This window comes from Mustelus asterias, chromosome 22 (assembly GCF_964213995.1).
Source record: "Mustelus asterias chromosome 22, sMusAst1.hap1.1, whole genome shotgun sequence".
In the NCBI taxonomy this organism is placed as follows: Eukaryota; Metazoa; Chordata; class Chondrichthyes; order Carcharhiniformes; family Triakidae; genus Mustelus; species Mustelus asterias.
The window spans coordinates 4,449,301-4,464,088 of NC_135822.1; the positions used below are offsets into that span (position 1 = coordinate 4,449,301).

The window sequence follows — 14,788 nt, forward strand, 5'->3', positions numbered from 1 at the left end:
CCTTGCCTCCCACAGAATCCTAGGATACATTTCATCAGGCCCAGGGGACTTATCGACCTTCAGTTTATTCAAAACTGCCAAGACATCCTCCCTCCGAACATCTATTTCCTCCAGCCTATTAGCCTGTAACACCTTCTCTTCCTCAAAAACATGGCCCCTCTCCTTGGTGAACACTGAAGAAAAGTATTCATTCATCACCTCGCCTATCTCTACTGACTCCATACACAAGTTCCCACTACTGTCCTTGACCGGCCCTAACTTGATACAGAGTGTGGGGTTATCCTGTCTTATCCTGTCTTCACCAGTCTTGCACTTATCCTGTCTTCACCAGTCTTGTCCATGTTGGACACAGACACAGAGGGTTTTAACCACCAAGAAGAGGGCACCATTCATTCTCTCTCACACTCACTGGTCTCACCAGGAACTGAAGAAGGGGAAAGGCAAATCATAGAATCATAGAATCCCCACAGTGCATCGAGTCAGCATTGACTCTCCGACACAGCATCCTCATAACCCCACACATTTATCCCATCAATCCCCCTAACTTGCACATCTTGGGACACTAAGGGGCAATTTAGCACGGCCAATCCATGTAACCTGCACATCTTTGGACTGTGGGAGGAAACCGGAGCACCTGAAAGAAACCCACACAGACATGGGGGGGAAACGTGCAAACTCCACACAGTCACCCAAGGCCGGAATTGAACCTGGGTTCCTGGCGCTGTGAGACAGCAGTGCCAACCACTGTGCCACCGCGTTGCCCTTTCGAGTCTGCTGGTCATCACTTTCCACAAACAGTTAAACTGTTCATTCAACCTGTGGTTGTGCAGTGCTGCCTCTCCCCCGCACCCCCCCCCCCTGCCCCCCACATCGACTGGTCAGATATGTGCTAACATTGGGAACGTTGGTGGAAGCTGATATCATAAAGAATTTTAAAAGATTGTGGGTGCGGAACTTATAGGATTATAGAGTCATTGAGCCATACAGTACAGAAACTAGGCCCTTCGGTCCACCATGTTAATGCCGACCATCGAATACCAATCTATACTAAACCCATTTACCAACACTTGGTCCATAGCCTGCCATGCGTTGGCAATTGAAGTGCTCGTTCAGATGTTCCTTAACTGTTGTAAGATTACTTGCCTCCACCCCCTCGCAGGTAGCGCACTCCATATTTCCACCACCCTCTGGGTGAAAAAGTCTTTCCTCAGATCTCCTCTAAACCACTTACTCCTCACCTTAAACCTATGCCCTGTGGTCTTAGGCACCGCTGCCATGGGGAAACGATTCTTGTGATCTACCCTATCAATGCCTCTAATAATTTTACATACCTCCATCATTGTCGTTGTGACAAAGTATAATTTAATGAACAACTTTTTTGTAAAAACTTTTTAAATGTTTTTGAAATGTGTCTCTATCTTGATTTTCATTCTTATTAGCATTTCAGTAACAACATTGTGGCTCTTGAGAAATTGCATTCTCAACAAAATATTTAAAGGATGACTCTTCTTGTTAGTCAGGTTTCTGACCAGTCTTCTGGGTGATAGAGTTTGTGGGTTTGGAAGGTGCTATTGAAGGAGCCCCTTTGAGTTGCTGCAGTGCATCTTGTAGACACTGATGCATGACTGCCTGGTTTTTATCCCATGGGTGATCATTTTCTTTAAGCATGTGTGTAAAAAGAACATAGAACATAGGGTTTAGGGGCTGACTTTGGTCATTCAGTCCTTCAAACCTGCTCAGCTTTTCAATGAGATCATGGCTGATCCAATTTACTTTATTATCCGCTCCCCATAACCCTCGACTCCCTTATGCATCAAAAATCTTTCTAATGCAGCCTTGGGATAAGTTCAGTGAGTCAGTCGCTACTGCTCTCTGTTGAAGAGAATTCTACAGACTAATGACCCTCTCTGAGAGAGAAGTGTTTCCTCAACTCTGTCTCAAAAGGTAAACTTCATATTTTTAAATGGTCCCCCCCATGCCAACACTATAGTTAAGAAAGCCCACCAACACCTCTACTTTCTCAGAAGACGAAGGAAATTTGGCATGTCCACTATGATTCCCACCAACTTTTAGATGCACCATAGAAAGCATTCTTGCTGGATGTATCAAGGGTTGGTATGGCTCCTGCTCTGTCCAAAACCGTAAGGAACTACAAAAGGTCGTGAATGTAGCCCAATCCATCACTCAAACCAGCCTCCCATCCATTGACACTGTTTACACTTCCCGCTGCCTCGGCAAGCAACCAGCATAATTAAGGACCCCACGCACCCCGGACATTCTCTCTTCCACCTTCTTCCGTCGGGAAAAAGATACATAAATCTGAGGTCACGTACTGACCGACTCAAGAACAGCTTCTTCCCTGCTGCCATCAGACTTTTGAATGGACTTACCTTGCATTAAGTTGATCTTTCTCTACACCCTAGGCTATGACTGTAACACTACATTCGGCACTCTCTCCTTTCCTTCTCTATGAATGGTATGCTTTGTCTGTATAGTGCGCAACAAACAATACTTTTCACTGTATACCAATACATGTGACAATAATTAATCAAATCAAATCAAATCTAAGTCTGGTCTCCCCCACAAGAGGAAATATCTGCCCAGTATCCACCTTATCAAGTCCCATCTGTTCCAATGAGATCATCTTTCATTCTTCTAAACTCCAATGGGGTACAGACACAATCTTCTCAACCTTTCTGTGTAAGATAATCCCCTCATCCCAGAGGTTTGCTTCGAACCAGGTAATTCATTGAAATCCAATTTCTATCATTGTCCCTTGAAAGACATTACATTTGGACAGGTTGTGCAAATATTCACTATCAATGAGGAACCTGACCCACTAACCAGGAAACCACCTGTGGATTTTCCACATGTGGCCAGAACAGTGTGGGCAGCGGGTCCTCAATTTCACAATATATCCATCAGCCAGTCAAAACCCCTCATTAATCGTGGCTCAATAATCTCAGCTCAGCAGTGGGTGAAGGTGCTGTCCATTCGAGCATAAAGCCACAGACAGCAGGAGGTGCCAGTTTCAATTTCCATTTCGATGCCCAGGTACATGAAGTAAGGGGAGCTTGACCTAACCTCGGTAACAGGTTACATCATCAGGAGTAGAGTCAAGAAAGGGAAGGAAATGAGAGAAATTGTGACATACAAATCACAGCAGCGACTTGAAAATAAAATCAAGGCTGCTTTAGAAATCTTAAAAACACAATGGTGACCCAGGCAATGCTAATGAAATCCCAATATTTCTATAAATTACAGCAAAAGTACTTGGCAGGATTTCGAGTAGTGTGGAAAGGAATTTGAACTCAGTTGAAATGACCCTAACAGCACTCACTTCAGTCCTGAAAAGTCACACAAAATAGCAACTTAGCTTTTATAATTTTTTCCCCCCCCCCCGGCCTTCAATTCTTGTTTTAATTGTTAGCAATCCACTTCTCTGGCTGGTAAGACTTAAAGCTTGTAATTGAGATGCGAGGTCAAATGGGAATCAGCAATAGAAATTCTCAAAGCAGACAATACACGCTTTCGACAATTTCAATTGTAAGAGAGGACGAATGCTGAATCATTGCTCCTTTACTCTGAGTAAGGTTATGCTGCTGGAATTTAGCCAATGTGTCCATATGTTTCTTTAGTTATGAGTGAACCAGCCTCATTCAATTCAAATCATTCCAAATAAGAAGATAAACAGAATCATAGAATAGAATTATAGAATCCCTATAGTGCAGAACAAGGCCATTTGACCCATTAAGCCTGTGCTGACAACAATCCCACTCAGGCCCTATTCCCGTAACCCCACGTATTTACCCTGCTCGTCCCCCTGACACTAAGGGGCAATTTAGCATGGCCAATCAACCTAACCCGCACATCTTTGGACTGTGGGAGGAAACCAGAGCACCCGGAGGAAACCCACACAGACACGGGGAGAATGTACAAACTCCACACAGACTGTGACCCAAGCCGCGAATCGAAGCTGGGTCCCTGGCGCTCTGAGGCAGCAGTGCTAACCACTGTGCCACCATAACCTTCTCTTCAGCTGATCACATTCCCCTCATAGCCAATGTTACGAAAGAGCTGTAAACCCCAAATGGGACGAAGCCACCATTGTTATTACCGATTGTTATTACCAATTACTCGTCAAACATCCGAAGATTCTCCTAATCTCCTGGACTCCCAGAGACATTCTCCACCAATTCTGTTCCCAATTAGTTTTAGATATTCCCCCCCCCAATAGCACCACCATCTACTCACCATGTTTTGTACTCACCTTGTTGGTCACTCAAGTAAGGAGATCCTGGTTTAATCCCGGGAGATTGCATCACTGTTCACAAAACAATTGGAATGTTTTGCTCTTTTGGCCCTTTTTTATTGGAAAGTAGAAGGGTAATTAGTCAGGTGAAGAGTTCACGGGAAGAGCCCTCACTAATAATCTGTTACTCTCTCCTCCCACCTGGTTATTTGGTTTCTTCTTTACCGACCTGCTTTGAATATTAAAGTCTATCAGTGATTTGGGGAAGCGATGGCCTAGTGGTATGATCACTAGATTATTAATCCAGAAACTCAGCTAATGCTGTGGGGAACCCGGGTTCGAATCCCGCCGCGGCAGATGGGGGAATTTGAATTCAATAAAAATAATATCTGGAATTAAGGATCTGCTGATGACCATGAAACCATTGTCAATTGTTGGAAAAACCCATCTGGTTCACTAATGTCCTTTAGGGAAAGAAATCTACCCAGTCTGGCCTATACGTGACTCCAGAGCCACAGCAATGTGGTTGACTCTCAACTGCCCTTGGACAACTAGGGATGGACAATAAATGCTGGCCAGCCAGTGACATCCATGTCCCACGAACGAATAATAAAAAAGTGGTAGAATCATAGAATCCGTACAGTGTAAAAAGAAGCCATTCGCCCATCGAGGCTGCACTGACTCTCTGACAGAGTGTCCATGGCACCCCAGTGTAGGGTTATGAGCTGCACTAAAGCCTTCTACCTGGTTTCCCTCGTCAACCTTGTAACATCTTCCAAATAGATCTTTTATTTGCTCATACGCTTTGAGAGAAATTTGTGAAATTAACTATTGCATTGAAAAGTAGTTTTTTTTAAAAGAAAGGTCGGGTGAACTATCAAAGCCGGGGAGCAGGCTGCGGGTTTATTCTAACATTTATCAGCGAGGGAAACCTCGCTGAAGTTAAGGAAGTTAAAACTAGAGGACACAGCCTCAAAATAAAGGGGGGTCGGTTTAAGACAGAGTTGAGGAGGAACTTCTTCTCCCAGAGGGTGGTGAATCTCTGGAATTCTCTGCCCACTGAGGTGGTGGAGGCTACCTCGCTGAATATGTTTAAAGCGCGGATGGATGGATTCCTGAGCGGTAAGGGAATTAAGGGTTATGGGGATCAGGCGGGTAAGTGGTACTGATCCACGTCAGATCAGCCATGATCTTATTGAATGGCGGGGCAGGCTCGAGGGGCTAGATGGCCTACTCCTGCTCCTATTTCTTATGTTCTTATGTAAACCGAAAGGGCAAAGTTTAGTAAATACAAACATTGCTGCAAAAGGACAAAAGCTCTTTGAAATGACGTTATCTTAAATGTAACCCACAAAGGTCAGAATTACTGCCTTAAAAGGGAGTGGAATAATTTCAATTGTAGCATCCTAATGGGAATTGGATATAAACTGGAAAAGGAAGCATCGACAGGATTATGTGGAAGGAACAGGGAGAGGGGAACTAAATGGATTGTGACTGAAGAAATGGCTTCCTCCTTTACTATGATTCAAGTATCACTGAAAAAGACACATAGAATCCCTACAGTGCAGAAAGAGGCCATTCAGCCCATCGGGTCTGCACCAACTCCCCAACAGAGCATCCCACCCAGACCCTATCCCTGTGACCCCACGTATTTACCCAGCTAATCCCTCTAACCAACACATCCTGGGACACTAAAGGGTAATTTAGCATGGCCAGTCCATCTAACCTGCACATCTTTGGACTGAGGGAGGAAACCGGAGCACCCGGAGGAAACCCAGGCAGACAGGGGGAGAACGTGCAAACTCCACACAGACAGTGACCCGAGGCTGGAATTGAACCCAGGTCCCTGGCGCTCTGAGGCAGCAGTGCTAACCACTGTGCCACCGTGCCACCCATAACACATTCATTATGGCATTCATCAGGGCATTCACAAGAATACCAAATGTAAAGGGAATTCTATAGCAAGTTTCCATGATTCAATGCCCTAGTAAAATATTTTAACACGGGATCAATGAGCTCTCCCTAGTCACCATCACCATTTACTTTTCACTTAATGCATTCTGAAGCAGCACTGAGAAAAAAGAAATGAAGCAAAAACTCCTAATTGGGGTTGATTATGTTCTTCTTGATGCTATTTGGGGACATGAAGCTTGTCTCTGATCCACTACCTCCAAGACACGGGACAAGGTTTAAAAATACGACACACTAAACCTGCTTGTTTCTCTCTGGGCAGCGTCCCAACTCCTGTCTATAAAACACGCCGGCTCGGGTAAGCAATCTACATTCAAACAACCTAATAAACAGTAACCTTCCCCAAACTGTGGCAAACATTATGACACTGTCAGCAAATATCCTTGTAATATATGGAGCAGACTCTGACTTCTCAAACACTCTTGTAAGTACCTGCAGCACAAGCTTACTCTGTACAAGGACAGTGACAGTACATCCACTGGATACTGTTACACTGCCAAAGCGCCGCCATTTCACGAGAGTGACAATAACAATATTACCATAATTGAAAATATTATTCATGTTTCCACCACCTGGAAGATTTATAAGATACCAGGGCGTCACCAGAAATAAAACAAAGATCACTAACATCACCACGGAAACCAATTCTTTTCATGTTACTCTGCTAATACTATATTTATATAAAATTAAAATAAGTGCTTGACTACCTCTTGTGAGCCAACCTATTGGGCAGTAGCGTAGCAATCACATGATCAGTCCAAATGTTTGTACTCCTTCTGATTTCATTTGCTCCACCATTAGTGACTGTGCTTTCAATTTGTTTTAATCGTTCATGGAATGTGGGTGCCTCATCCCTAATTGTCCCTGAAGGGTGATTAAGAGTCAACCACATTGCTGTGGGTCTGGAATCAGATGTAGGCCAGATCGGGTATAGACGGCAGACGTCTTTCCCTAAACGGCATTAGTGAACCAGAGGGGCTTTTCCGACAATCGACAATGGTTTCATGGTCATCAGTAGATTCTTAATTCCAGATATTATTCAATTCAAATTTCACCATCTGCAGTGGTGGGATTCGAAAGAATGCTTTTTACGGGGCATCTCTAAAAGTTGGTGAGAGTCGTAGCTGACATGCCAAATTTCCTTAGTCTTCTTTCTGGTTGTATCACAGCTTGGTATGGCTCCTGCTCTGTCCAAGACCGCAAGAAACTACAAAGGGTTGTGAACGAAGCCCAGTCCATCACGCAAACCAGCCTCCGATCCATTGGCAGTGTCGACACTTCTCACTGCCTTGGAAAAGCAGCCAGACTAATTAAGGACCCTACGCAAAGAACAAAGAACAAGGAAAATTAGAGCACAGGAACAGGCCCTTCGGCCCTTCAAGCCTGCACTGACCATGCTGCCTGGACATGCTCTCTTCCACCTTCTTCCGTCAGGAAAAGGATACAAAAGTCTGAGGACACGTACCAACCGACTCAAGAACAGCGTCTTCCCTGCTGCCGTCAGACTTTTGAATGGATCTACCTCGCATTAAGTTGATCTTCCTCTACACCCTAGCTATGACTGTAACATGACATTCTGCACTCTCTCCTTTCCTTCTCTATGAACGGTATGCTTTGTCTGTATAGCGCACAAGAAACAATACTTTTCACTATACTAATACATGTAACAATAATAAATCAAGTCAAATCAAGAGTCTAGAACTGGAGGCATGTTCTCAGGATAAGGGATTTAGGACTAAGTTGAGGAGCAGTTTCTTCACTGAGAGGATTGTGGATACTCAGTCATTGAGTAAGCTCAAGACTGAGATTCTTGGGCACCAACGGAATCAGGGATTCCAGCGATTGTATCAGAACATTAACATTTAAAGTTTATTTATTAGTTGCAAGTAGGCTTGCATTAACACTGCAATGAAGTTACTGTGAAAATCCCTCAGTCACCACACTCCAGCACCTGTTCGGGTACACTGAGGGAGAATTTAGCACGACCAATACATCTAACCAGCATGTTTTTCGGACTGTGGGAGGAAACCGGAACACCCGGAGGAAACCCATGCAGACACGGGGAGAACGCACAGATTCTGCACAGACAGTGATCCAAACCGGGAATCGACCCCAGGTCCTTGGTGCTGTGAGGCAGCCATGCTAACCACTGTGCCACCGTGCTGCCCATGAATCTGTGAATGGTGGAGCAGGCTAAAGAGGCTGAATGGCCGATTCCTGTCCTTATTTCTTAAGTGTTTTGCATTATGTAGAAGGGGTTTGCAGTCTGCATTTCTGCTTTAATGAGGCAGCAGCATTAACAAAACAGGACTTTATCAAAGCTTTGATGTGATTTCATTCAGGTCTAAAGTCAGGAATAAAAATAAAAATAAGGGGTAAAGTTCTTAAAGGGGTGCAGGAGCAGAGAATTTAACATGGCCAATCCACCTGACCAGCATGTCTTTCAGACATCGCTTCTCGGCCTTTTGGCTAAGATCAAGTGTAGTATGGATCGGCTGCGCTTGGTTGAGGTCATTGGGTTGCATTGAGGCTTCATGTGTTTCATATGAAGCAATTTTTAAAAGCGGCATCTCGGCCTTTTGGCTAAGATGCAAATGAGCCCAAGTCTTGGAGGAGGAACCTCCCCCTTCTCCAATCAGCTTGGCTCATGTAGATCAGGCCCAGGACAGGGTGGTTTGGTCGCTCGCCCTGTCTTGTCAGCCTGGATCTGAAATGTCTCAACTTGTTGAGACTCTGAATTGGATTTGATTTGATTGAATTGGACAAGTATATATTTTTAAAAATTCATGTGACAGGGGCGTCACTGGCTGGCCATCATTTATTGTGTGGAGATGCCGGCGTTGGACTGGGGTAAACACAGTAAGAAGTTTAACAACACCAGGTTAAAGTCCAACAGGTTTATTTGGTAGCAGAAGCCACACAAGCTTTCGAGGCTCTGAGCCCCTTCTTCAGGTGAGTGGGAATTCTGTTCACAAACAGAACTTATAAGACACAGACTCAATTTACATGAATAATGGTTGGAATGCGAATACTTACAACTAATCCAGTCTTTAAGAAACAAAACAATGGGAGTGGAGAGAGCATCAAGACAGGCTAAAAAGATGTGTATTGTCTCCAGACAAGACAGCCAGTGAAACTCTGCAGGTCCACGCAACTGTGGGAGTTACAAATAGTGTGACATAAATTCTGATTCTAGGATCGCATGATAAAGACTCAGGAGGAAAAAAGCAGAAATATTTATGTGAAATAGTGTGACATAAACCCAATATCCCGGTTGAGGCCGTCCTTGTGTGTGCGGAACCTGGCTATCAGTTTCTGCTCCGCGACTCTGCGCTGTCGTGTGTCGCGAAGGCCGCCTTGGAGAACGCTTACCCGAATATCAGAGGCCGAATGCCCGTGACCGCTGAAGTGCTCCCCAACAGGAAGAGAACAGTCTTGCCTGGTGATTGTCGAGCGGTGTTCATTCATCCGTTGTCGCAGCGTCTGCATAGTTTCCCCAATGTACCATGCCTCGGGACATCCTTTCTTGCAGCGTATCAGGTAGACAACGTTGGCCGAGTTGCAAGAGTATGTACCGTGTACCTGGTGGATGGTGTTCTCACGTGAGATGATGGCATCTGTGTCGATGATCCGGCACGTCTTGCAGAGGTTGCTGTGGCAGGGTTGTGTGGTGTCTTGGTCACTGTTCTCCTGAAGGCTGGGTAGTTTGCTGCGGACAATGGTCTGTTTGAGGTTGTGCGGTTGTTTGAAGGCAAGAAGTGGGGGTGTGGGGATGGCCTTGGCGAGATGTTCGTCTTCATCAATGACATGTTGAAGGCTCCGGAGGAGATGCCGTAGCATCATTTATTGCCCATCCCTAGTTATCTTTGAGGAGGTGGCGGTGAGCTGCCTTCCTGAATTGGTGATACAACTGAATAAATAGTTTTCTCGGCCATTTCAGAGGAGCAGTTGAGAGTCAACCACAATGTTGTGGCTCTGGAGTCACGTATAGGCCAGACTAGGTGAGAATGGCAGATTTCCTTCCCTAAAGGACATTAGTGAACCAGATGGGCTTTTCCAACAATCGACAATGGTTTCCTACAGTAGATTCTTAATTCCAGATACCTTTTATTGAATTCAAATTCCACCATCTGCCATGACAGGATTCGAACCCGGGATCCCAGAACATTAGCTGAGTTTCTGGATTAATAGTTCAGCGATAATACCACTAGGCCATCGCCTATTATCTCTGACTGTACGCTCATGGCAACTGGATAAAAAATTCCAAGGGGATAACTGTGAACTTTTCCCTTGTTCTTGAAGAATATCAAGCAGAAATCCAATGACATCATCCTTATATTCCAGGCTGTATTATTCAACTTTGACCAGTTTATTCTCAGATTGTAATGTCTAAGGTCCCAGAAGGACAAATGCCATAATATTCTGAGTGTTTGATTGTCTGCATTTTGATTGTCTGCATTTAACATTCAATCCCATTAGTAGAACAAAAAAATCCATTAAAAATTACAAAACATCAAAAAGACCCACTTAAATAAATCGAGAGCACTGCCTGTCCTCTCTGATTTGTGCAACGGTGCTTCAGGTTAAAAAAAATAAGTGATGAAAAGAAGGAAAGACCTGCATTTCGATAGCACCCTTCATGATCACAGAATGCCCCAAAGTTCTTCACAACTTTCAGTAAAGTACTTTTGAAGTGTCATCACTGTTGTATTATGGGAATCATAGCAACCAGTTTGTGCACAGCAAGATCCCATAAACAGCAAAGTGACAATAACCAGATAACCTGTTTTGGGGAGATTGATTGAGGAGTAAATATTAACCAGGGATAATGCGTCCCCTCCCCGCCCCAAAACTATCTTCTTCAAAATCCTGCCATGTGATTTTTTACATGTATGTAGGGGTACAAAAACAGAAAATACTGGAAAATCTCAGCACGTCTCAAGGTTTTCCAGCATTTTTTGTTTTTGTTTCAGATTCCAGTATCCGCAGTTATTTGCTTTTCTGTGTGTCGGGGTGTTGATTTAACATCTCATCTGAAAGGTGCCACTCCCGGCAGCAGCGCACTCCATAGGAAGGTCAGCCTTGATTTTTGTGCTCAAGATGTTTGGGTTGAGTTGAACCTTTCTGACTCAAAAGCCACTAAAGTTTTTGAAGTTTTAAAGTTTATTTATTAGTGTCACAAGTAGGCTTATGTTAACACTGCTATGAAGTTACTGTGAAAATCCCCTCGTTGCCACACTCTGACACCTGTTCAGGTACACTGAGGGAGAATTTAGCACAGCCAATGCACCTAACCAGCACGTCTGGTTAGATTGTCTGGATGCACGTCTGGATGCATTGACCCAAACAGGTGCCAGAGTGTGGCAACTAGGGGAATTTCACAATAGCCTTACTTGTGACTAATAAATAAACTTTTTTTGGACTATGGGAGGAAACCGGAGCACCCAGAGGAAACCCACACAGACACGGGGAGAATGTGCAGACTCTGCACAGACAGTAACCCTAAGCTATCACTGAAGAATCCCTACAGTGCAGAAGAGGCCATTCAGCCCATCGAGTCTGCACCGACTCTCTGACAGAGTATCTTACGCAGGCCCTCTCCCCCAAACCTATCTCCGCAGCCCCACATGTTTTCCCATGGCTAATCCACCTAACATACCCATTATGGGACACTAAAGGGCAATTTAGCATGGCCAAACTACCTAACCTGCACATCTTTGGACTAAATACTGAGTTTGAACCTATATTTGATCCCAACTCAGGAAGAAAAATGAGAGTGCGTTACAAACCTTTCTCTCGATGCTAAAAAGCCGACTGCTAAATTTTACTCTTTGTTTAAAGGGAGTGGAAGGGAATCAATTTGGGCCAATGTTGTGTCAGACATTTTTTTTAAATCAGACACAAGTGGGACAGCCCTACTAGGGTGGCACAGTGGCACAGTGGCACAGTGGTTAGCACTGCTGCCTCACAGCGTCAGGGACCTGGGTTCGATTCCCAGTTTGGGTCACTATCTGTGTGGAGTTTGCACGTTCTCCCCGTGGGGCTCCTCCGGGTGCTCCGATTTACTCCCACAGTCCGAAAGACGTGCTGGTTAGGTGCATTGGTTCATTGGCTAAATTCTCCCTCAATGGACCCGAACAGGCGCCGCCGGAGTGTGACAACCGGGGGATTTCCACAGTAACTTCATTGCAGTGTTAATGTAAACCTACTTGTGACACTAATAAATAAACTAAATGTGACCTGTCTTCCTGCAATGAAAGGCCTTCAAAGCGAAGCTGATTTTCCCAGTTGAACCAATGTCAAAGCTGGGGTCGCCCAGGACCCTGCGGAAACCAGCTCACCCTGAGCTGGGAGAAGTAATCACAGCCCCCGACAGCAGGGGGAGCTTGGAGAATGAGTTAATGACGGAAGCTGAATTCTCTTCTCATGCTCTCATTGAACCTGTATCAAGCATGTTGCCAATATCGCAAGAAAAATTACATTAACAAATAACCAATTAATAGGTGCCCTTCACAAGTATGTGTACATATTTTCTGTGAATCATGTGTGTGTTTTTCTTTTAACTTTTGGAACAATTTAACATATTTGCGGGTGGAATCTAATTAAAGTCATGTATTGCTTTCAAATAGTATACATGCAACTGCATTGAAATGATAAAACTGATTATATTAAGTGTAATCTAACCGGTTTTAAAAGCTTTGATCTACATTTAGTCAAACACACAGAGGTTTTAAGGTGACCTTTTTGTCGTTTAAACACGATTTGCAAGTTAATTTGGCTTTTTTTCCCCTCCCGGATTGTCTGCAGTGTACATCAAACAAACTAGGTGTGGTTGGAAAAAAAGCTTTGAATTCGATATATTTATTGTGTCACGTTTCCAACCCGGAATAAAAGCACCTGAAATTCACAGCACCGGGTTCTTGGTGAGAAGTATAAACCTGTGTCTGTATAAACCATGTTAAAAAAATAACTTTTTCCCCCCTTGTAGGACAGATGTTCTTTGATTCAGTTTTTTTTTACACAAAGTCTGCTATTCAGGGTCAGAATTTTGCTCGGATTACTCTCCTTGCATTCCTGCTAGGACAGTTGACGCCTCGGTTAACGAACATCAATATTGTTTAATCACAAAGGATGGAATGTTTCAATGGGACGCCAGACAGTTACAATCCATACTCTCACTCTCACTGTCACTGTCACTGCACTCAGCAGCAGATAAACAGGGGAGAGATGAGAAATAGCTGGGGCAAAATTATAATAACCAGGCACAGTGAGGAAGAGGGTAAAGGATATAATCACATTCCTGCTGTTTTAATATCTTCAGCCAAAGGCTCCAGAAATTCACCCCAATTTGTGACCATTGTGAAGAAGATATTCTGATGCCTTCACTCTGAGGGTGGAGGAGGGAATGATAAAATGCGGATGCCATTAACATCTCGCTGAGTTAAAATCAAACTCATTTGTCGCACACTTTCTCAGAATAATAATTATTGTTTTGTTATTGGAGGAGGGGTGGGGGTGTATCTGGAGAGATAGCAAGACAGTGTTTATATTACAAACTGATCCCAGTCAGTGATCCCAGGGCTAGACTTTGCCAGGAAAAATGATTTGATTTGATGCCGAGGAGTTGGGGGAGGGGAGGGAAGGGGGGTAAAAATACTCGGGGTTTAACTTGAGAAGTGGAGAAAGGAAAGGCAGCAACTTTCCTGAGGGCCACTTGTCAGGCGGTTAACAGCTGAAAGCGGAGTTACCGTCTCCCCCTCCCACCCACCCAAACTCCCCTCCCACCCATTCACCCACCCCACCACCCACATCCCACACCCCATCCCACTCTCCCCCTCCCCCACTCACTCATCCCTCCCCCAATCTCCCCGTCCCACACAGTCTCCCACCCCCACCCACTTTCCTCCACCCCGACCCCACCCACTCTCTCCCACCTCCACCCCACCCACTCTCCTTCTATCACCCCCCCACCCACATCACACCCCCACCCACATCCCACCCACACCCACATTCCACTCCATCCACTCCCCCCACCCTCCCACCCACTCCCCCCACCCTCCCACCCACTCCCCTGCCCCCCCGTCCACTCATTCATTCACCCCCAAAACCTCTCAACCCCACCGCCTCCAACCCTGGTTCCCTCCCCACAGTCAAAAAGATACACCAGCAAACCTTGTGTCCAATTAAACTCCATCTGGGGTGTGGATAGATTCACATTCATCAGTCCCTATAGAAAAAATACTTTTTGAAAATAGGGAGGGAAAGTAAGTCAGGGTGTGCTGCAATGATAGAAATGTGGGGCACTGGGATTATTGTAAGTGTGTGCGAACATTGGCTCAATGTACCGGCAATGACAGTCAGTAACAGCGCCGTGTCCAATAGCAACACTACACAACATGAAGAGGCAGACCCGCCCCAACACAAAACTAATTGAATATCCGATGCACAAATGGTTACCATTGCAATTAAAGGGTTAAGTTTGTCCAAGTGAACCTGGCAATGTTTGGCTGCCAGTTGTCCCCCACTTTCAAGAATTATTTTTCCTCCCAGGAGTCTAATAAATGC

At 44.8% G+C, this 14,788-nt stretch overlaps 1 long non-coding RNA gene and 1 pseudogene across 1 annotated transcript; one reads left to right on the plus strand and one right to left on the minus strand.

The window, feature by feature from the left end:
- Positions 1-353: 353 nt before the first annotated feature.
- On the minus strand, positions 354-14,454 carry LOC144509817 (uncharacterized). The gene is made up of 3 exons (XR_013500528.1): positions 14,396-14,454; positions 4,271-4,363; positions 354-424 (listed from the first exon to the last, which is right to left on the minus strand). It is a non-coding gene; the product is annotated as an uncharacterized LOC144509817 (long non-coding RNA).
- On the plus strand, positions 8,673-8,879 carry LOC144510297 (U2 spliceosomal RNA; annotated as a pseudogene).
- Positions 14,455-14,788: the final 334 nt, after the last annotated feature.